The sequence below is a fragment of the Somniosus microcephalus genome, chromosome 7 (genome assembly GCF_052327205.1).
Source record: "Somniosus microcephalus isolate GS21.2 chromosome 7, FLI_Smic_1.0, whole genome shotgun sequence".
Taxonomy (NCBI): domain Eukaryota; kingdom Metazoa; phylum Chordata; class Chondrichthyes; order Squaliformes; family Somniosidae; genus Somniosus; species Somniosus microcephalus.
In genome coordinates this window covers 241,108,681-241,131,001 of record NC_140993.1, presented here as the reverse complement: position 1 = coordinate 241,131,001, position 22,321 = coordinate 241,108,681, and the positions used below count along the sequence as shown (strand labels likewise).

The 22,321-nt window shown below is 48.6% G+C and overlaps 1 protein-coding gene across 6 annotated transcripts in view; it reads right to left on the bottom strand.

Annotated features, from left to right (window-relative positions):
* Positions 1 to 22,321, bottom strand: part of LOC147115185 (V-type proton ATPase subunit C 1-A-like) — a 233,102-nt gene that overhangs the window by 185,952 nt on the left and 24,829 nt on the right. For all 6 annotated transcript variants that reach the window (XM_085993512.1, XM_085993513.1, XM_085993515.1 and 3 more), the window contains exon 2: positions 719 to 769. The gene's annotated coding sequence lies outside the window, so the exon portion shown is untranslated. The remainder of the gene's footprint in view (positions 1 to 718; positions 770 to 22,321) is intronic.

Genomic DNA, 22,321 nt, shown 5'->3' with positions numbered 1-22,321 from the left:
AAAATGCATACTGGGAGTGGAGTATCATACAAAATTAACCATCAATGTTTCTACCAACATAACTTACCTGTGGCACTCATGAACTGTTGCAAAAAAACTTTGCTTATATTCCCTTGAGTATAGAAGATTGAGGGGTGAACTAATCTAGATGTTTTAAATGGTAAAATGATTCTATAAGATAGATACAGAGAAACTATTTCCTCTACTGGGGGAATCCAGAACAAGGGAGCATTATCTTAAAATTGGAGCCAGACCATTCAGAAGTGAAATCAGGAAGCACTTCTCCACATGAAGGGTAGTAAAAATCTGGAACTATCTCTACCAAAAGGCTGTGGCTGCTGGGTCAATTGAAACTTTCAAGACTGAGATCGATAGATTTTGTTGGGTAAGGATAGCAAGGTATGTGGAGCAAAGGCAGGTAAATGGAGTTGAGGTACAGATCAGCCATGATCTAAATGAATGGTGGAATAGGCTCAAGTGGTTGAATGGCCCACTCCTATTCCTATGTTCTGATGAATTATGCAGCCAGTGCCAATTAATTTTCTGCAAACCATCAGACCACAACGGGCTTCCTTTATCTTTACAACAACTAGGACTGTCAGGCTCCCCTCCCCTCTCCAAGTTGCCATCAGAAGACACCTTGCTTCCCTTTTAACAGATTACCACATTTTAATAAACTACAAGACATATTTTGTAAATTTTTGATTATTTTACTCACCTCGTTGAAGTCAGCTTCTCTTTCGGAGAATCTTTGATTTGACAGAAAAGTCTGAAAAAGGTGAAACACTAATGAAAAGTTCCTTAATGCAATTTTCAAATATTTGCTTTTAAAGCCAGCAGTAGCCTTGGATGCCAGGTTTTATAAATAGGCACATGAAGTACAAGAGTAAAGAGGCAACAATAACTTGCACAAGGCAATGATTAGGCCACAGTTGGAGTGCTGTGTGCAATTTTTGGTGCTCCTTTATATAAAGGACATAGGGGATGAAATTGGTTTCCGTCCGTAGAACAAAATGACCTCATAGTGAATCGGCTGCTGGTTTTACATCATTGGCTTCAATGGAAAAGAAAATTGGAAAAACTATTAGCTCCATCGCGAGCCTACAGCATAGATTCACCAGGACAAGTCTAGGAATGAGAAACTATAGTTATGGGGAGAAACTTGAGTTACTCGGATTATTTCCGCGGGAGCAGAGAAGGCCAAGGGCAGATGTGACACCAGTTTCTAAAATGGTGAAACGACTTGACAGGGTTAACCGGGAAAATCTATTCCCTCTAATTGCGAGTCACAGGGAGTGATTGAGGCAGAAACCATTGCATCTATTAAGGGAAAATGGGATAAATATTTGAAGCAGAGGGGAGAAAGCAGGGTAGTGTGATCAGTTTGGATTGCTCTAGCAAAGAGCCATAGACACGATAGGCTGAATGACCGCAAACTGTGTTGTGAACTTCTATAGTTCTATGGGAGTTGTTTTTGACATTAATTTCTATTTTTTAATGTTTATATTTATACCACTTTTGTGTAGTTGAAAACTATTGAATACATTTTTGCAATAAAGGGTAATTTATTCAGGCTTTGGGACTAGGACTACTTTCATATTCTACTTAGTCTTCAGAGCTACCACAGTGAATGCTCCACTATATACAGGGTATTTATAATATCTCAGTAACTTGTCAAGGAGTTGATTTAATTTTTAATCTCTTGTGACTCATGGGCATCATAAAGATAAATGATTTCGAACGGGCAATCGTGCCAGTGTTCGACCGAGGAGTCAAGTAACATACAGGGCTCCACAGGGGAGTCCTCTTACAAAAATGATGGAAAAAATAACTGGATATGAAAATCACCACATATTTAAGGTTTTCTCCCACTATGGAGGCGAAATTGGTCTTCAGCAGTAGCGCAAAACAGGCACTAGAGAATCGGCCGCCCGCTTTACACCCTGCCTGACTTTCTTTTCCAATTTTGAAAGATTTTCAGGCTGGGTGTAAAACAGGCTGCCGATTCACTAGCACCCGTCTTGTGCTACTGCCCAAGACCGATTGCACCCCCATAGTAATTACAGCTAGAGTAGTTCATGTTGAGGCAATGTTTAAATTGATATCCAGAGGTAGAATGTAGGTGAAAATATTTTCATTGGTGTCTGCCACATTTTGGGAGTGTTTTTTGAGCATTATTCCACTGAAAAGATTTGGAAACAAGTTACATTTAAACATTGAGGTTTTTTTTAAAAAGCAAAGTCTGTTCACACAAGCTTAATAAATATACCGAGACAAAAGGGCCTAGAAATTCAGTAAGGCGCTGCAAGCTTTGCACCCAGTTACCGCCTAAAGAGGGTTTCTGCGCCAGTATAGGAGGTTGCGCTGATATTGAGCTCGGCGGTAATGGCGGCGGTAGCCGGTAGCGCTGCGCCGGCACCGATGACGTCATCGGTGTGCGCAGTGCCCCGTTTCCGCCCCGATGCCGGCCCGACGCCCATATTCAGTTGCCGCCGCCTCCTCCGTGGCGGCCGCTACTAACATCCGGAGACCAGGGCCTTACTGCAGCCTTAGTGGGGCGCATAAAGGTGGAGGTGCGGCCGGCCGCTTTTTCGGCGGCCGCCTGCCCGCACCTCCTTCCCCGGCCTCCTCCACCACCCCCCCCCGCGGCATTGCCGGCTGCTTTCCACGAGCCCGGCACTTCTCCGTGGTGCCGGGCTCATTTGCCGGCACAATCCAGCGGCGATCTCCCCGTTGCAGGCACCTCCACCTTAAGAGAAGGAGGAGGCCTGCAGTACCGCAGCCTGCCGCACCGCATCGGGTGGCGCAGCAGCACTTAGAGCGCTGAAATTCAGTTTCTGCGCCCCAAGCGGGGGCGGGTACACCCTGGAATAGCGGCCGGTTCAGACTTGGGGCGCAAAAAGCGAATATCGGACGGTCGCACATGGCTCCGCGCCCAGCGCTAACTTTTGGCCGTTAGCCAGCTGGCGGGGCCATAGTGAATTTCTAGGCCAAGGTGTTTAAAATGCTAATAAGCTAGGCATCAAAATTATTTCCCCATAGGCTATAAGCATTTCTTTAGCCTGTCTCAGTCATCGATAAAAAACCTCCCACCAATTGTGTTGGGAGGTCCCTGGTTCCAGATGTTTGGCAGGGGTTGTCTGGCATAGGTCCTTCCCTCTGGTTGTGAACAGAGGGAGATAATAATGGGGACAGGGCTGACAGTCAAGTTTTTAAACAAACAGAAGACTGCAAGGACAAGCTTTTGTGAGACTCAATAGGTTAGAATGCAGGAGAGTCATTAGAAGTTATTTTGTTTGAGTCAAGCAAGATTACCCACTGATGTGGGGATATGTAGCACGTTCATTATTTTGTATTATTACGCAAAGATATGTTGTACTGACTGAACTAAATGAGTCCCATCATTACTGTGCTGTACGTTCACTTGCTGTGAAATAAAACAGCTTGACGATTTGTATTTAGCCTTATCTTACCAAGGGGGAGAAATTGGGCACCTCAGTGCCTCCCGTTAGCACCTCCAGGGGATGCTAACGGGCCTTAAACACTTACCGACCGGGCGCGGCAAGAAGATTGACTCCCGCTATATTCGGCGGGAGGTTTGTGGCGGCGTTATGGCGTTGCGCCCCGATCTCCTTTGCCCAGAGATCATGACATCATCACCGTGCACATTGTCCCGGACCCGAACTTCAGTTCCACCCCCTGCAGCATCACCGGGCAACAACACCTACAGTTGCAGGAGGCGTTCACTGGGAGGCTGGGCGCTTCGGGGGTGATACTTAAAGGCGAGGTGGCCGAGGTAAGTAAAAGGAATTCTGAAATGCCCTCTTTTTTTTCTCGTCTTCGCCAGCGATCAGCCCAGCACTCTGTTGCAGTGCATCGTGCTGGTTGGGCCGGATCACGGCTGCCGTCGAGGACCAGGTAAGTTGCTTTCCATTGCAGAACCTGCAGCGATGGCCCTTCCCTTTAAGAGAGGGAAGGAGCCTTCCAACGCGGCAGTGCTGCACGGCCCAGTGTGCAGCGCTGGACACCTACCGCCCCGTCTGTTGCCTGTTGCGCTCCAGGAAGGAAGTGGAGCACTTGATTTAGTGCTTCGCTTCCTTCCTGGAACGCAAATCCCGAATTATTTTAAAAGTTGAAAAACATTAGTGCCTGGCGCTAATTTTTTCAACTTTTAAAAGTTAGCGCCCCAAACGGGGCGATACCGAATTCTCCCCCCGACAAAGTGTTTTCTTGGTCCACCTATGAAAAGATTGGAGAGGTGCATGGGGAGACACATGCTAAAGACATGAATATCCAACTCAGATCTCAAGGGGATATTATTTTTACACCCCTGGTTACACCTTTGTGTAGTTAGATATTAGGCAGTATCGGCACACCCGTAAACATAAGACATTCAGACCTAGAAATTCAGTTAGGGGCGCCCAGCTCGCCTGGGCGCCGGAATTACCGCTGCGCGCGGAGCCACTTGCGCCAGCGGGAAATTCAGTTTCAGTGCCCCAAGTGGAAGCCGGCCGCTAAACAAGGGTTTTGGCGCCCTGCTTGGGGCGCTGAAACTGAATATCGGCGTGTAAAGTGCCGCAGCGCCACCCGCTGCGGCACGGCAGCCTGTGGTACTGCAGGCCTTCCTCTCATTCTTAAGGGGGAGGTGCCTGCAACAGCGCGATCCCCGCTCGCGAGTGCCGGCAAATGAGCCCGGCACCAAGGAGAAGTGCCGGGCTCTCTGGAAACAGCCGGCAATGCCGCGGGGGGGGGGGGGTGTAGGAGGCCGGGGAAGGAGGTGCGGGCAGGCGGCCGCCGAAAAAGCGGCCGGCCGCACCTCCACCTTAACTCGCCCCACTACCGGCACAGGTAGGCCCCGTGTACCGGTCGCTGTTTGCAGCCGGCACGGGGGAGGCGGCAGCAACCAAATATGGCCAGCGGGGCAATAGCAGGGCGCTGCGCACACCGATGACATCATCGGTGGTGGCACAGCGCTACTGGCTAGCACCGCCATTAGCGCCCCGCTAAATATCACGGTAGGTTTGCACAGTGGCGCAAAAGCCCTCTTTGGGCGCAAACTGGTGGCGCAGGCCACTGAATTTCTAGGCCTATGTCTGGTTCCAGGAACAACCAGCACTGCTATACTTAAGAGAATATTGAAGGCAAAACTGAAAATTGTACCAGTGATGTTGGATGAATGAATAAAACTGCTACATTGAAATAGCCTAAAAATATTTGAGAAACAAGGATAAAATATCTGGTTAAGAATAGGATTGGAGTCTTAGGGATAAGTGTAGACTGGGATGATCAAATTCTCCTTGGTAAACAGGATTTCCACCGCACTTCTGGTAAATTAACACCGGAGGAGCGGGCGCAGCTCCAAGGAATTTCCAGGCCTATGGTACTTCTGCTGTTGGGACTGGGGGAGGGAATGTTACTTGCAGGGCCAACAGGCCCAGTTTCAACAATGGAGATGTCAGCATGGATTAATATTCTTGGGTTTTACTGAATTATATACGTGTGTCTGAAAGCTTTTTTATTGAACTTTTCCTCAGAAGTTTTAAATTGTCATTTTTCATTCTATTATTCATCAGTGTTCTTAAAGTCAGCACCACATGGGTAATTCCAATTGCTTCTATAATGTTCACTGCACTTTAACAAATTATTTTATGTGAAGCACTTCAAGATGTTTCACAGAAATGTGATAAGGCACTGAATCAAAGCTAGCCTCTTTCCTTCTCCCTTTCGATCTATCACAAGGGGATATATGGTCAGGCAATCCATGTATCAGCCTTATCATTGTTTGATAGATTTATATCAGGTAGATGCTGAGAGGTTGCTTCTCCTGGCTGAAGTGTATAGAACTAGGGGGCATAGTCTCAGGATAAGAGGTAGGTCATTTAAGACTGAAATGAGGAGGAATTTCTTCACTCAGAGCATTGTGAATATTTGGAATTCTCTGCCCTAGAGGCGCTGTGGATGTGGAGTCTTTGGGCTCGAATTTCCAAGCCCCGTAGAGGCGGGAGTGGTGGGAAAATTGCAGAATCGGGGAGCAGGAACTCATCCTGCCCCCAACCCGCCTCCGTGCCAATGTCCCAGGAGGCGGGTATCCGTCCTGTGCTGGGAGCCGCCTCCCCGAGGCAGGAAGGGGATTAGTGGCAATTAACTGCTTGTTAACAGGTAGTTAACATGCAGTTTTTTGCCTAATCCCTATTTTTAGCCCTGAAGTGTGGGCTTCCCGACGGCTCCGAACCACGCCAAGTTAGCAAGGCGGACCGTCGGTCTGAAGGGGTTGGAGGGGTCGAGATGTCCGTTGTGCAGGTGAGTGATGGGTGCATGTGTGCAGAGGGTAAGTGTGTGAGGTAAGTGTAAAGTGTTTTAATAAGTTTTACTTACCTTTACTTTCTCCTGCAGGCTTTCTTCCTTCAGTTCCCGGGAGTCCCTCAGTTCACCGGCACAGAAAGCAGAATGGCCGCTGAAATGTCAAAAGTTGCAGCATTCTGCTTTCTGGTCTGGAGAGATCTCTAACTGAGTCTGAGTAGAAGGACTCAAGTTAGTAGACAGATTGTCAGTGTTTGACAGCTTCACAGAGCTGTCAAACGCTGATTTTTCATCTGTCAAAAGCTCTTGACAGATGAAATGTCAATCACTGACGTCACCAGTAACCAGGTGTCCCTTAATTGGCCTGCTGAGCCCGCTGGATGGGCTTAACAAGGTCAATCAAGGGAAAATAGCGTGGGTTGGCCATAAGTCGATGGAGGCGGGACTACAACCCAAAAAGTGGGAGTCCCGTCTCCACCACGTCCCCATTGACAAAATCCAGCCCTTTGAGTATATTCAAGGCTGAGATAGATAGATTTTTTGATTCTAGGGGAATTAAGGGATATGAAGATCAGGCGGGAAAGTGGAGCTGAGGTCAATGATCAGCTGTGATCTTATTGAATGGTGGAGCAGGCTCGAGGGGCCATATGGCCTACTCCTGCTCCTATTTCTTATGTTCTTATGTATGTTCTTATAAAGTGCAATTCGATATTGTTTGAGTGCATTAGTCTGCTGCAATGCTTTTAGATGGAGGATTGCAGCGTTTGTAGCCCCAATTTTAACTTGGGCCGGGAATCGCAGGTGCGGAGGAAAAAGCGGGCTGCGATCTATCTAGTCCCCCGAGGCATGAGGCCTGGCCTATTTTAACTCCTGGCCCTCATTTTAAACACCCCCTCACTGACTCCCGCCCGATGACAGAGGCCAGCGGGTGGGAGCGGGTAACCGTGTGGCTGCAGGTCACTGCCAAGGAAGCGGCCCACGGCAAGGGATGTGAGTGGGAAAGGGTCTGGGGACAACTGCAATGGAGGAGGCCCTGGGCTGAGGTGGCCCAAGGTTTCCTTGTTGGGTTAGGAAGAGCACTCCTTTCGCTGGTAGCTCTGAGACTGCGCATAATCCGCTACTTTTAAAATGAGGTCGGGGTCTGAATTACATCAACATTTCAAAAACATTTGAGGCTCCAGCCTGCCTGCGGTGAATGGCCTTCATGCTCCTGAAAACCCAGGAGTTAAAAGGGTCGGTGTGGGGGTGTCGAGAAAGCTGTGGGAAAGCAGTGGGTTAAACCCAGCTGTCATTTTAACCTCCCACCCGTCTTCTCCTGCCGGTAGAACATGTTAAAGTTACACATTTTAAATCAGATTGATCCCCCTATTTGAACAAATTGTTATGCTAAACATGCAGATTTATGCAGTAGAGTTACGGTAATATTCTCCAGATGTTATGCCCTAGTGCAATTTAAGTTAAAGTAAAAACTTTGCAATTCATGGGATTTATTTATTCTAACTTTCCATGGGTGAACTAAAATGAGTTTAATTTAGCACAAACAATGGTAATTACTTACAATTAAATCACAGTCATGTGATCTTCAATTTAGTGACTATTTACAACCAATTAGCAACTTTCAGGATATATTAGAGAATTCCTTCATTCCGTCACTTGGTAGCTGGCCTGGAGAAGGTGGTGCCACACCGCTCGGCATGAGCGCGGGTTGTATAACTGCAAGGCGGGCTTTTAAACTATGTAAATCCACTGGCAGCCCATTCCTACTTTTAATGTTTCAAAAGAACTGACTATCCCATCAGCTCTACTCAAACCTCTGGGACACTCACCAGCTGTCAGGAGTTGCTGAGTGGGGTTTTGTGCCTGCAGTTGAATACATATTTCCTGAACCCCCAACAAAATCTCCAGTGTCAATGTTGCCACTGCCTGCAACAACAACAACTTGTATTTATATAGCGCCTTTAACGTAGTAAAACATCCCAAGGCGCTGCACAGGAGTATTTTAAGACAATAAATTTGTCACCGATCCACATAAGGATAAATTAGGGCAGGTGACCAAAAGCTTGGTCAAAGAGGTAGGTTTTAAGGAGCGTCTTAAAGGAGGAAAGCGAGGTAGTGAGGCAGACAGGTTTAGGCAGGGAATTCCAGAGCTTAGAGCCTAGGCAACAGAAGGCACGGCCACCAAAGGTTGAATGATTACAATCAGGGATCCTTAAGAAGGCAGAATTAGAGCACAGATATCTCGGGGGGGTTGTGAGGCTGAAGGAGATTACAGAGATAGGAAGGGACGAGGCCATGGAGGGATTTGAATACAAGGATCAGAATTTTGAAATCGAGGTGTTGCTTAACCAGGAGCCAATGTGGGTCAGCGAGCACAGAGGTGATGGGCGAATGGGACTTGGTGCGAGTTACAACATGGGCAGCAGAGTTTTGGATGACCTCAAGTTTACGTAGGGTGGGACATGGGAGGCCAGCCAGGAGTGCATTGGAATAGTCAAGTCTAGAGGTAACAAAGGCATGGATGCACTACAAACTCAAGTGTGATGAAATATTCCATTCATCACTGCCTGTGACTGTGGTTGGTTTCAGTTTCATTTCCCTTACCTCTGTTCCGTTTCCTCACCATTGTATTGTACTATGTGTAGGGCTCCGCCCATACCTGGCCCATTGTATTGTACTATGTGTAGGGCTCTGCCCATACCTGGCCCCTATGTAAGCTGGCCCAGCCTGCAGCACATCCAGTATGGCAGAGCTCTGGATGGAAGATACCTCTCTCCTGTGTGTTACCTTCTAAGTCAATAAAAGCCTTGTTTTGTTTCGCTAACATCGAGTCTCGGATTTATTGAGGCACATCATCAAGCATTTTATCAAGACAGGCATTGCCAGGGAAGCTGTCAGCAGACCGAGCATCCTAAGGAACTTGCTCCTTGCTGGAGCAGGCACTGAAACAACTTGGCTGCCATTTACCCACACGCAGCTTCCCCAACTTATGGTCACTAAAGAAAATATTTCCTTTGCAGCGGTTTTTAAAATCTTGCAATTGCTTTAAAAGGTACCATGTGCCATAACGGCGAGATGAAAGGGTTTGGTGGTGGAGAGCACAACGCTAATGTGTCAGGCACTTGCTCCCATTTGCCAACTACTGATTCTGCAGCCACTGAAGTGCAGAATATCCCTCTCCGCCCAGAGCACACTGCCCATCACTTTAACACACGCAGAATTGCTCTCTTATTTTGATCATAAGAAATCGCACGTTTTTGACCTGCGCCATTATTTTTTTCCTCGTCCAGAGAGATTCCTGGCTTTCATCACAATAGAGTCATTGGCCCCGATTTTTCCCCAGCCGTCGGGCGGGGGCTGAATTGCAGAAATAGGGGGTCGCGACCCCCCCGCCCGATTCCCCGCCCCACCCGACTTTCGCCCCAGTGTTTCAGCACGACCCAAATCAGTCCCGCCCGCAGCAGGTGGGAATGGTCGGCGGGAGCCTAATGATCAATAATTGGCATGTTTAATCCTATTTTCAGGGTCCCTTGCAATTTTCAGCCTTTCCCCACGTGAAACACGCCTGGTGGGAACACCGTTGATGAAACCTGGCGTGAACAAAGTTGGCTTGCTTGCTTTCAGCTGCAGGTCAATGAGGACTGAAGAGATTTAATCAGACAGCATTTGTAGGCTGCAGGACCTTGTTGCTGAAGGCTTGGGGCAACTTGTTGAAGGCTTAGGCACAGTTGTGGAAGGTTGGAGCCTCACACACTTCCCCAGTGTGAGCTCCTGGGAAGCCCCTCTCACCACCCTAACTCCGCGCCTCCTCAATGGAGGCATCTGCCAGAAGCATGGGAGGCCTTTTGTTCCTTCCCTTCCTGGCATTAGAGGATCTCCAACAGCAGAGGAGGCTGGAGCAACTCCAGCAACAGCAGCAGCACCAGCAACAGCAACAACAGCAGCACCAGCAGGAGCGACAGGCTGCGGCTCAGCCACCTGAGGCAGCACAGGCCAGAAGGGGCCAGCGCATGGAAGGCCATCGGCGCAGGAGATACCCCCCAAACAGGGTCTACAGACACAGGGTGAGCTACCTCAACATGACTGAGCAGCAGTGCCAGAGGTGGCTCCGACTTTCGCGAGAGGTTGTGACTGACATCTGCGCAATGCTGCAGCAAGACCTGGAGCCCAGAGCACCAGGTCCACACTCCTTACCAGTGGCCATCAAAGTCACCACCGCACTCAACTTTTATGCCTCAGGCTCCTTCCAGGGATCAGCAGCAGACATCAGCGGCATCTCCCAGGCGGCCGCACACACTTGCATCAAACAGGTCACCGATGCCCTCTTTGCCCTCGCGCACAATCACATCCATTTCACTAGGGATCGCGCAAGTGTGAGGGCGCGAGCGCTTGGATTAGCTCAGCTGGCAGTCTTTCCAAGGGTGCAGGGCGTCATTAACTGCACACATGTGGCCCTTAGGGCACCCCACCACAATCCAGGAGTTTTTGTCAACCGCAAGGGCTTCCACTCCCTTAACGTTCAGCTGGTGTGTGACCACAAGAAGGTGATTTTGCATGTTTGTGCCAAGTACCCTGGCAGCTGCCATGACTCCTTCATACTGCGCCAGTCTACTGTGCCTCCGCTATTCAGTCCGCCAAATGAACTTCAAGGATGGCTACTTGGAGACAAGGGATATCCCCTGCGCTCTTGGCTAATGACGCCGTTGAGGAGACCAGCCAGCGAAGCTGAGGAGCACTACAACTCCAGCCACATTACCACCAGATGCATTATCGAGCAAACCATCAGATTGCTGAAGATGCGCTTCAGATGCCTCGATAGATCAGGTGGAGCCCTACAGTACTCATCAGCCAGGGTCTCCAAAATCGTCGTGGTATGCTGTGTGCTTCACAACATGGCACAGCGTCGTGGCTTGCCAATTCCGCAGGACCAAGAGGCTCCTCACAGAGCCGCCTCGGATGAGGATGATGCGGAGGAGGAGGAGGAGGACGGAAACGAGCATCCTGCAGATGCCCGCCAACCAGCGGCACCAGTGCGCGAGAACATTGCTGGGCGGAATGCAAGGAATGCACTCATCCTGGGCAGATTTGCGTAGCCTGGTACATCAAACACTGCAGCCTCACTGCTTCTTAACTGACCATTGTCAGTGGCCCATGCCTGCACATTCCTACCTATTTGACCAGCTTGCTGACATCTGCAAGTTATCCTAAGGCCTCTATGTGATATCCCCATTCGCCAAATGACAGACGCCATAACTGCAGCAGTTGCCACCAGATTTTTTATGTACAGGAAACTGATGGCATTAAAACTATTTACAAGACTTTTCACCCAAGTGACTACCCTTGTGATTAGTGGTGCTTTATTTTTCTCTTACGCGTGCTCCTACGTAGTGGTACCCCTGTGGCTTCAGCAGATGTGGAGGCCCCTTGCTCACTTTCCTGCTGCGCCTGTCTCGACACCTTTGGCGGGTGTCCTCTGGGGTGGCGAGCCTGTGAGGGTTCGCCAGCAGTCTGCTGCTCCTGCGGCTGTGCAGGGCTTGAGACTCCTATCTTACTGGGGTGTGGACTCCGGCGGGGCTCTGAAGTGGCATGGAAGTGTGAGCGCGTGGAGAGGAGCCCCCACTTCCTTGAGGTGTGCCAACAACCTCCCTCTCATGGGTCAGCTCCCCATCAGTGCCTGCAAGTGGCTGGAGAGCACCTTGCTGCACATCAGGGGGGCCATGGGGACCCGTCTCAGCACTGGAAGTCCTGCTCAGAGGGACTTCCATGAAGGTCTGGTTTCGGTGCTCAATAGATGCCCATCGCCCCTCAAGAGATGCCATTCTATTCAGAGCACTCACCATGTTTTTGATACCCTGGCGACTAAGCTCCTCCATGGCTGCAGCCCTCCTCTCCTCGGCTGCAACCCTCCTCTCCTCGGCCACAGCCCTCCTCTCCTTGGCTGCAGCCCTCCTCTCCTCGGCAGTAGCCAGCCTTACCACGGAGGTAGCCAACTTTTCCGTGGTGATGCTTTCATGCGCCAATGACTCCAATAAGGCTCTGCTCATGCTCGCCATGGACTCCTCCATTCGCTCCACACTCGCAGCGACCCTGGAGACAAAACCTGCCAGCGACTCCTGCATCTGTGCATGGAGATCCATCACCTCCTCTCATGTGGATGGACCCAGAGGCATAGGGTCGACATGCAGCTGAGCTGTGCTGGCAGAGGCCTGCGCCCTCCGACGAGGACTCTCCACTGCTGTCCCTGTCTCCACACTCTGCTGATGCTCACTTGTGAGCTGTGATACACCAGGTGACAACACTACTCTATGTCCCGAAGGTCCCACCGAGGTGTGAGTGTCTGCGCTGGTGCTGGATGCGCTTACTTCTGCTGACGCTGCACCCTCAGAGGCTGGAGCTTCCTCTGAGGAGTCTGGCTGCAAAGCCTCTTCCTCCTCGGCAGTGGCGACGGGGGCTCCAGATGGTCCTGTGGGGGAGTAAAGGAAAGAGTTAAAGATGTGATGCCAAGGCTACTTGCACATTGGATTTGGCAGATGCTCATAAGTCCAAATGATGTGGCTTCAGAATCATATCAGCAAGTCATGCTATGTCAATGAGAGAGATGGGGAACTATTCTGTTACCAGCTTGCGGGCTTGCTCCTGTCTCTCCTGCCCCAGCATCCACAGGCCCGTCAGCCCCAGCAATCTCCATCACAGCTTCCTCCCAGGGGCTCAGGTGGGCGACTGAGGGTGGTCCTCCTCCAGTCCTCGCACGCTCTTGTCTATTGTGAGCTCTCTTTTCCTGCAATGAGGGAGACAAGTGGAGTTTGAGTGAGAGTGCAGGAGTGAGTGTAGAGATTGCATAGCATAGATACTTAGAAGGAGACAAAGATGGTGTGAGGCTGCAAGACCAAGGGCCCTCCCTGTGTGTTGTCAGTTGTGTTCCAAGCATCAGAGTGAGCGGCAGTGTGAGGGCTGCATGGTGGAATAGTTATGTGAATGTGAGCATAGAGAGATAGGGAATGGGTAAGGGTGCATGGATGTGACTGTGAAGTGGGATGTGGAGGAAGAGATTGCTGAAGCTGAGTGCTGTTGGAGAAAGGCAATGGGGATCAGGTTGAGGGTGATGGAAACTTCGTACTTACTTTTCCTGTGCGGCGAAGGTCATGGAAGCGCTTCCTGCACTGCATCCAGGTCCGACGGGTGACTCCCAGAGAGTTGACCTCTGCAGCCACCTCCATCCAGGCAGCCCTGGTCTCTTTGAGAGGCCTCTTCCTCCCTGAGCTAGGGAAAAGGACCTCCTTGTGGGCCCTAACCCCATCCACCAATGTCTGCAATGAGGTCTTGTCAAATTTGGCGGCAGCTCGGCCCCTGTCGCTGGCAGCAGCTGGTGCAGGCTCCTGTGCCATTCTGTCCGACTGGTTGGGAAGCCTGCAGAGGTTGAGAAGCTTGCTGGACACTTTCAAAGCACCACGAATGATGACATCATAATGTGGGGCTTTCTGACTGGAATTGGACACTTAGCAAGGGTGCCCACACGCTGGAAATTAATTGGCCAATTGAGGGAAAATTGCGTGCAGCTGGCTGACCCATTTAGATTCGGGTCGGAACCCGACATTCGGGGAACCCGACAATTCCCCGCACCTTCGGGAAAATCAGGGCCATTGTGTGGTACGCAGAGGTGCTTTGGGCCCTTTGAAAGAGTTTTACTAATCGCTGAGTGAAGTTAACCAGCTTCAAGTCCTCTCGGTGTGTCACTGCTCTTTCACATTTTCATTAAAAATTTACCTGTGAATTGCAGATTAAGTGGCTCCATGCCATCTGCTTGGTTTCTGGTGCATCGGCCCCATTATTTACAGGGGGGCGGGGAGGGAGCATGGGGACTTTTAGCAACCGTGAAACTCGGAAATACGAGGACTGCGGAGATCCTGCCGAATTTAACAGCAGGACCTCATTTGAGTTTTTTTTCCTCAGTTTCCACCCCCCCCGAAAGGACCAGAGAGGAGGGAGGTAGCAAGGGAAGGAGAAAGGGAAAGGCCGCGGTGGGGGACATCGCAGGGTGGGGGTTGGGAATCGTGGTGGGGAGGAGAAGATCCTAAGGAAGGATATTCAGGTATTATACCTATTACTACCATTCACATATAAACTATCAGTGAGTTATTGTATTACTGTTTGTTATTAAGGAAATCTGAGTTAGCAGCATTTCTATTAGTTAGCGTAACATCAGTGAGTTACTATTAGTTACTGGTGGAATTAAAGTTGCTCCCACCTGGTTTCCCCTCTGCGAATTGCTCCCCCACCCTTGATTTCCCCTCTATCCCACCCGTGTTTTCACCTCTTCGCCCTCTCACACAATGGCTGCTGGCGTAAAACCACGAACAAAGATACTCAACTACAGGGAACTTAACATTTATTATGTAAACGTATTAACATTTGCACAAGTCACATGTTTAGAAGTCAGCCATCAAGTGATCAAATCTCCAGGAATACCTCCAGCCAGCGTTAGCAACCCTACAGGACACTGCACCAACAAAGTTCTAGGTTCGATTCTTGATTTGCACTAAATTGACGAATCTCAGTCAAGGCAGTATTAGGGGACTCAGTGTCATTCGGTTGAGGAAGGGACATAATTTTAGCGAGCGTTGCTGCTCCTGATCACTGCCTGATAAACCCAGCTGAAAGTGGACATCAGGAAAGAACTGGATTTGGTTTCTCTGCGATATCCTCATGGTAAAACAATCTGCCAATATTAACTTGTTTAGGGTCACATATGAAGAATGGGCCCATGAAGGATACCAGTGCTCGAGAACCCATACACAGTATTACACATCAGCTTCAGACTTTACAACATACTCATAAGTACTAGCAGAACTAATAGCAATCAGAGGATGCATTCTTATACAACAGGAGTATTATAATGGGCCGTATTTTGCGACCTCTTCGGGTGCGTATGAGGTGCGCACCGCCCGTGGGGGCCGCGCAAGTTCCGGGCTTAGGTATGCGAAGCACATGCGCTAAAACCTGGAACTTGCAATGTGTCAAGAATCTTCTTGACAGATCCTCTGCATCCCCGGGAGAAGGGCCTCTGCGGGTGGAGAGTTGCGCTATTTGCCCAACTTCCGCCCGCTGAATGCCTGTGAAATTCTAACGCTTGGTAAAAGCAGATGTAAGGCTTGCTTTTACCAGCATAAAAATGAAAAAAAAATAGAAAAATAAAATTGTATCACTCATTATTACATTAAAAACCCTGTCCAATAAAGTAAGTTTATTTTTAGCCCAATTAAAACATATTTTAAAAAAAAATTAATTAAATTTTTGTTTAAAATATTTAATTAAATGGCATTTTCATTAATTTTAAATAAGTAATTTTTAAAATGTATTTCATGTGTCATATTTTATGCATTTTTTAAGTGATCCCCATTCATGAATGGGGATTCCCTTCTTTTATTGGTTGGGCCGACTCACATGCACCCCTGGGATACCAGAGAGGCCCAGGATCACAGGCCTCCATACCTCCTGGGTCACCAGGTAAATGCGTAGGTTTTTTATAGGTCAGAAGCCTCCGATCACAAATTTTGGGCCATTATGTAACCTACAATATATTATATATGAACAGTTAAAAAAAGAACTTGCATTTATATAGCACCTTTAATGACTTCAGGACATCCCAAAGCACTTTACACCCAATGAAGTACATTTTTTTGAAGTGTAATTGTTATATCCGTGTATCTTAATGTTGTGTCCTTCAATAATCAGGCAACAGACTGCAGGGAACGATCAACAGGTGTTTACTGAATGAGGGTTCAAACTGCAACTGACTGTACAGATCACTACTCAGGGTTTATATACAGGTGTGGTCACTGCCGGTACTACAGGATACAGGAGCTGTAAAAAGTAGTTCTCCCCCTTAAAAGGTACATACATTACAATTCCTCCCTTTTTAGATTAACAGTACCATAAAACTCATTTAACAATTAAATATCAAACTAATTACAATTAACACTTTTAACATGCAACATTAACTGAAAATAGTCTATTTATAAATTCAGTCTTTGGGGAGGCTTCCTGATTCTTTCTGGATAACGCCTTTCCCGAGTGTCTCGCTCTTGGTGCGGAGGCGATTCTAACACCCTGTCGTCAGTTGATTCATCAGCTTCCAATGCTATTGTTTCTGAGGTAGATGCGACCTGTACGTCAGGTTCCTCACCAAGTACGTATGGCCGAGACATGGGGTTGACTCGTTCCTGTGACTCTAGGATCTGGTCAGCCTGGCGTCTCACAATGTTCTCCCGAACATCCACTGTGTACATTAGTGGCCCCTGCCGTGTGCATATCGTTCCTGGTTGCCATTTCTCTGTTCGGTAGTCGCGGGCCAAGACTGGTTGCCCTACATTGAAGCTCCTTGTCGGCTTTTCATTGATGTGCTGGAATTGCTTACTCTCAACATCTCTTCGTACATTTGGTCTGAGCAAATCCAGACGAGATCTCAACCTTCGGTTAAAGAACATCATGGCCGGGGCCTGGTTGGTGACTGCATGTGTCGCATTTCTGTAGGCTAACAGGAAATTGTCCACCTTATGCTGCAGTGGAATGTCGTCATCGCACATGGCCTTTACTGCTTTTTTAAAGGTTTGTACGAACCTCTCAGCCAATCCATTTGTGGCTGGATGATACGGGGCGGATGTGTAATGCCTTACCCCATTCCTTTTCATAAATCTTCGAAACTCTTCGGACACAAACTGTGGTCCGTTATCAGAGCAAATCTGCTCTGGCAAGCCGTTCCTGGCAAAAAAGGTCCGTTGGACTGCAATAGTTTTCTCCGTGGTGGTGGAGGACATTTTGATGACCTCAGGCCATTTCGAGTGCGCATCCACGGCTATTAAAAACATTGAGTCCATGAATGGACCAGCAAAATCAATATGCACCCGTTGCCATGGAGATGAGGGCCAATCCCATGGGTGTAGAGGGGCATGTGGTGGTGCATTTTGGAACTTCTGGCATCCTGAGCAGCTCTTTGTCAGGTCCTCGATTTGCTGATCGATCCCCAGCCACCACACATAAGCCCTAGCAAGGCTTTTCATTTTCACCCCTCCCAGATGACCTTCGTGAAGCTCATTGAGCACTCTCTCCCTTAACTTGGGTGGAATTACCACTCGGGATCCACACATCAAGGTCTCTGGCATACTGACAGCTGTTCTCTTCTGGATGAGAATGCTGGCAACAGTGAGTCGCCATGTGCTGGCCATCCCTTCACCGTCAAATCATATACCCGAGACAGTGTCGGGTCATTTCGGGTCTCCTTCTCTATACCAGCGTTAGTTACTGGCAAGCATTCAATTATAGTCGAATGAAATATTTCGACAGGATCCACTGCTGGTGCTTCCTCCGCAGTAGGCAGTGGCAGGCGTGATAGCCCATCAGCATTTCCATGCTGTTTCGTGCCCTTATACTCGATTTCATATTGGTGCGCCCCTAGAAAAAGGGACCATCTTTGTAGCCGTTGCGCAGTCATCACCGGAACGCCCTTCTTTGGATTAAAGATGGAGACAAGTGGTTGGTGGTCAGTCAGCAAGGTGAACTTCTGCCCGTGCAGATAGTGATTGAACTTTTTCACTCCCCACACTAGGCTGAGGGCCTCCCTGTCAATCTGGGCGTAGTTACGCTCGGCTGAGGTTAGTGACCGAGACACAAAGGCTACTGGCCTCTCCGAGCCGTCCGGGAATTTGTGCGACAGCACCGCTCCAATGCCATAGGGTGATGCATCACACGCCAACCGAATTGTTAGTGCTGGGTTGAAATGAGCCAACACCTCTTTTGATGTGATCAATGCTTTGCTCTTCTGGAAAGCTCGTTTACATTCATCACTCCACTTCCATGGTGCCCCCGTTTGCAGTAGGGTGTTCAGTGGGTGTAGTACGGTAGACAAATTCGGCAAGAACTTATGGTATTAGTTCACCTGCCCGAGGAACGACCTCAGTTGTGACACATTTTCCGGTGCTGGAGCCTTGACTACTGCCTCAATCTTTTCAGGGGACTTATGTAACCCCTCTTTATCAATAACGTGGCCACAATACGAGATCTGCATCTGGAAAAACTCGCATTTGTGGCGATTAGCTCGGAGCCCATATTCCTTCAATCTAGTGAGCACCTGCTCCAGGTTGGCGAGGTGATCACTGTCATTTTCGCCCGTGACCAGGATGTCGTCCAAATAACACTGGGTCCCTGGAATCCCTTGCAGGACTTGTTCCATTGCCCTTTGCCAAATAGCCGGAGCTGATGCTACCCCAAACACCAGCCGGTTGTATTGGTAGAGACCTTTATGAGAGTTGATCGTGAGGTACTGTTTCGAGGCTTCTTCTACCTCCATTTGCAGGTACGCCTGGGCCAGATCAATCTTAGTGAAGCGTTTCCCTCCAGATAGCGAGGCGAAAATATCTTCACTCCGCTGAAGTGGATATTGTACAGTGTGAAGGACTGGGTTCACTGTCACCTTAAAGTCCCCACAGATGCGAACCTTCTTTGGTTCCCCAGGCGTATTACTCAACGACCTCTTCATTACAGGAACGATGGGTGTAGCCCACTCGCTCCAGTCCACTTTGGACAGTACTCCTGAACGTTCCAAACCTTCCAGCTCTGCTTCGACGGCTGGGCGGATCGCATAAGGTACTGGTCTGGCCTTAAAAGACTTTGGGCTTGCATTTTCCTCTATTTTGATCGTCGCTTATGCCTTTTAGTGTTCCGAGTCCCTGCTGGAACACTTCTTGTGCGTCAGTTAGCATTTTTGACAGTCGTCCAGGTGTGACGTCGTCATCCTTTTTGGCATCTACAGTCAGTGCTTGTATGGAATGCCAGTCTAGCTGTATCTTCCGGATCCATTCACGTCCTAGTAGTGGTGGTCCTCCATCTGGCAATACATATAGGTCCATTTTTGGTGTTTCCTTGCCGTTATATATAACGTTCACCCTTATTTTTCCTTTGGGGTAGACTTTTTACCCCGTGTACGTCTTCAAGACAATCTTTGTATCTCTCAAGGGTATATGTGAGAATAGCCGCTTGTAGTCCCTTCGGTTTATGACTGTTAGGGCTGATCCTGTGTCCAATTCCATTTTCACTTGGACTCCTGCTATCTTGAGCGTGACCCAGATAGTTTGGTGATCCGTATGACATTTCATTTGTGCCATATTCTTGCGGTCTCCGTTGTATCTCTGCAGCGCCCCGTGCTGCTGCTTCGTGTGATACTGCAATGCTGAAAGCCTTGTCCAGTGTAAGATCCTTTTCTGATAGAAGCCGTTTCTGGGTTCCTTCACTTTGAAGCCCACACACAAACTTGTCCCTTAAAGTATCTGCTAATCCCGTTCCAAACTGGCAGTGTTTCGATAGCTTGCGCAGTTCCGTTAAATACTCAGCATTACTTTCATCTTTATGCTGGTTCCTTTTGTGAAACTTAAATCTTTCTGCTATCAGCAGCGGTGTGGGGTTTAAGTGGTCCTGTAGGATTGACACAATATTTTCAAAATCCTTTTCTACTGGCTTCTCTGGGGTTACTAGGTTTCGTAGAAAGCCATACGTTTTTGCACCCATTGAATTCAACAATACCAGCGCTTTCTTGTCATCTGGCACTTCATTCGCCTTGCAGTATACTTCTATGCGTTCGACATATGTCGTCCAATCTTCGACTTCATTGTCGAACGCTGTGATACTGCCACTCTTCGGCATTTTTGGGTGTGGTTAGACTGGCTTAAAATGGCGTCTCCCGCGCTTTCCTTTCTTCCCCGCTGCGGCTTAAAATGGTGTCTCCCGCGCTGCTGCCAACGCCGCTCTCGGCGGTCCTCGTGGCAAATGGCGATGCCCTGTGTGTTTCGTGCGCTGCTCCTGCGCTGCTGCCAATGCCGCTCTCTGCGGTTCTCATGGCAATGGCAGTGCCTCGCGTTTTCCTGCGCGCCTCTCCCCCGTTGACGCTGCTCGGCCCTTGAACACCGGCTGCGCTCTGCTCTCTCTCATCTCTCTCCCCATTGACACCGCTCGGTCCTGAACACCGGCTGCGCCCTGTGCGCTCTGCCCTCTCTCTCTCCCCCGTCGACGCTGCTCGGCCTTTTTCTGTGCCACTCGGTAGGCTCTAGCCGCCGCTGTCCGGGAAGGGTCTGCGCAGTACCTGTTGCCAGCACGTTTCGCTGGACCACCGTGACTGGAAAGCCAAGCCTGGCTCTTGACAGCCTCCCCTGCGATGCTCAAATCTCCGCTGGATGACTGGGCGGTTGACCGTGGTCGACGCCCGTGCTTCTGGACTCGACCTCCTTCCACTGTTCTCCAGGAGCGAATCCCTGGGAGGTGATGCAGAGTTGCAGGTAGGTTTGAATCTGCGTCATCGCCAATGTTGTATCCGTGTATCTTAATGTTGTGTCCTTCAATAATCAGACAACAGACTGCAGGGAACGATCAACAGGTGTTTACTGAATGAGGGTTCAAACTGCAACTGACTGTACAGATCACTACTCAGGGTTTATATACAAGTGTGGTCACTGCCGGTACTACAGGATACAGGAGCTGTAAAAAGTAGTTCTCCCCCTTAAAGGTACATACATTACAGTAGTCACTGCACTGTCGAGATTATATGATTGTTGATATACAATAGTTGACGTGCTGTGCCGTGCCCAGAGAAAAGTAAAACCAAAATTGTCTCTCTTTCTTTCCTTCCTTCTAACTCTTTGTCGCTCTCAGATAGCGCACCTGCTCACCTACACAATTCACAAAGGTGATGAACAGTTTCACAATGTTGACACAGTTCCAAACGAGTTGACGACGCGAAAAACCTGAAACTGAAAAACAGCCCTGAATAAAGGCCTATGCCTGAGAACACTGCTTCATGGTGTCTGAATAAATTAAACTCCTTTTTGCTGCATTATATTTCAGGATTTTATTAGTGTTTCGGGATCACTTTCCACAATTCAATTTGTTTTTACAGTAAAAACTGAAACCCACACATGACGTACAGAAATAGTTACCATGGGAGTTCAGTGGGGCATAAACTTGCCATGACTTAAGCTGCAACTTTACCTAATGCAAAACTCCAAGTACTCAAAAATTAATTTAGAAATTCCTGAAGTATGTTTCCCGTGTGGGAAGTGGGGGTGGTGGTGGGGGGGCAAGAAACATGCTTCACTAGGAGTTTATTTTGGTGCACTTTGACCTGTAGCTTGTTTCACCATTTGAAATTTATTCTGGAATGGTTTTATATTGGGCTAGAAATTGCGGTTGCAGTACGCCTCCGACCCTCAAAACAATTATGAAAGTACCTCCTGGCACCCAGGCTCTGCAGAGTTGCGATCTCAGGCCTCGAGGCGGAGGGCAGTGTAATGGCCCACGGATCCCAGGGACGCAGGTGTTGCAGAAGCGTACCTGGGATTACGTGGGCCCAGTCCCTCAATCAATAAGCAGAATTCCATTTCAATCATTCATGAAGAGAATCCCCTAATGATATGCAATTGAATCCCCAAATCTAATAATCAGACAATGTACAGAATTGAAATTTTATTCATAATTACCTTCATTGCACCAACCTCAACAAAAATTTAATTTTTTGATAATTTTATACATCATTAAAATTGTAATCCAGGTCAATATTTGCATAGACTCATTTAAAACAGTGTATGTGCATAATTTAGGTTATGAAAATGTTTAATTTAAGCCTTTGATATCCCCTTACGCTGATGCAAACACGTGGGCAAATGCTGGCCAAATAGACCAACTCAGCGCCAGCGATTGCATACCGCGGATGGCCTGTGAACGCGTACGTCGACAGGCCGCAAATTCCGGATTTCGTGCATGCAGAAATCTCGAACTTGCGGGGCATTTCAATACAACGGCGTACTCTGAGAGACACCGCTGTTTCAGGACCAAGATATAACTTCATTATTTTGCGGACACTATGCAGAAAAAAAAAGCCCGTGAGAAACTGACACTACCCTTAATACGCATGTGCATTAAGCCTCTGTCATAATTCACTTCTAGCAGTGACACCCTGAAACCTGACCGTTTCCCTCGATACCCA